The following is a 1,681-nucleotide window of genomic DNA, read 5'->3' as shown; positions in this document are numbered from 1 at the left end:
TCCCGAGGTCACTTTAGCTCGGGATGGTTGGGCACTCGAGCTCGATCTGTTGCAGACTGGTCATGATAAGTTGAGTTGTCATCTCTTGATCAGGTTGTGTCCACGTGTCTCCTCTTTACTAGGTCGGGCCAAATCACCTTTCATCAACATGCATTTATGTAATTGAATTGACACCACATTTCTTATAAATTTATATTTCAACCCAAAATGCAACGGCAGTTGCACGTTAGGCCATGTTTCATTCGCTGCCGGTGGCATCATTATTTTAATTCTTGTTGATTATGGAAAAGAATGAGCAAGAATGAATGAAATATAGGTGTTTGAATATTCAATTCTTGGTGAGAATTCATTTTCCCATTATGAAATTTGGGTCTCAGCAAAAATTTGGGGCACATCCTACTATTCTTTTTTTTTTTTCTTCCGAACTCGAGTCCTCTCGACTTGAACTCACCGAACCCTCGTCCCTTTCTCTCTTCTATACTAGGTAAACCCTCGTCCCTCTCTCTGTGCTGAAAGTTTGTACAAGGTATCTCGATCTGTTGAAAGTTTGTACAAGGTAAAACTAATCGACTCTTTCTCTCTCTGTACAAGGTAACGGTGAGCTCGACCAAGGTAAACCTCTCTCTCTCTCTCTTCGTCTTCTTCTTTTTCTTTCTCGTCTTCTTCTTCTTCATCTCCTTCTCAAGCTGCGCACGTACAGAAGATGTATATATCCTCCTCCTTCTTCTTCTTCTTCTTCTTCTTCTTATTATTATTATTATTACTCTGTTTTTCCCCTTTTAGGTTGACCACCATTACCATCCTTGTTAACATCAAAATGAAGCAGCATCGATTAAGGTATTTGAAGTTTTGAACAATTTTTGTCTCTTCATTATTTTCCTTATTGGTATTTTTGGTATTTGTGTGTTTGAATTATTATGGAATTTATACATTTTTTAAGTATAAATTGTTGCTGTTCTTTTTCTTATTGCTTTGCTGTTTTTTTTTTTAAGTATAAATTATCAAATTATTTTCCTTATTGATTTGTGGTTATCGAAGTATAAATCCGACAGTCCGATTGAGGCATTTGATAAAGGCACCCAGATGGTAGGTAGCATTTGAATTGAGGCCTCTGTTAAGCTTCTTCAACTGAAGGGAGAGACCCTACATACTATCCTGCTTGGCTGTGTTTGAGGATTAGAATTTGGGTTTTTACCATGCATCCATGGCTTAGTTAGTATGTGAGGGGCCACCCAATTGATATCTTGGTTGTATGGCTGTCAATGTGTAGTTTATTTAATTATAAATACATATTTTGTGGATAATAAAGACAGTGAATGAGAAGCAGTGAGAAGGTTCCAGGTAGTTGTGTTAGTTTTTTCTTGTGTGTAGTGTAGGATGGATATGGAATTTATGGATCATGGATCACGACAATTCCGTGAAGCAGAGGATCACTGAACCAGGGCCGAGCAGTCCCCACTCAAACCCTAAACCTAATACTTTGAACCCTCATTTGACAAATAACAGAAAGCTAGGCTAACCTTGCTGCACCATTAGCATGGGAACAACAGTCCTAGTCACCAAGAGAGATAGCCATGAGGAAATAAAGCTAAAAGATTGCTAGTCTGCATCAAAGTTTATATAATAAAATTCTTGTTTGGAAAAAGAGAATGATCTCACCTTAATTAAATCTTACCACTCA

At 37.7% G+C, this 1,681-nt stretch overlaps 1 long non-coding RNA gene across 1 annotated transcript; it reads left to right on the top strand.

The window, feature by feature from the left end:
* The first annotated feature begins 337 nt into the window (after positions 1-337).
* On the top strand, positions 338-1,344 carry LOC148849659 (uncharacterized). Its single transcript, XR_016098774.1, has 4 exons — positions 338-484; positions 592-612; positions 784-837; positions 1,039-1,344. It is a non-coding gene; the product is annotated as an uncharacterized LOC148849659 (long non-coding RNA).
* The last annotated feature ends 337 nt before the right edge of the window (positions 1,345-1,681 follow it).

Source organism: Nelumbo lutea, chromosome 5 (assembly GCF_056320005.1).
Source record: "Nelumbo lutea isolate HS-2025 chromosome 5, American lotus-T2T, whole genome shotgun sequence".
NCBI classification, from domain to species: Eukaryota; Viridiplantae; Streptophyta; class Magnoliopsida; order Proteales; family Nelumbonaceae; genus Nelumbo; species Nelumbo lutea.
This window is presented reverse-complemented; position numbering and strand designations above follow the sequence as displayed.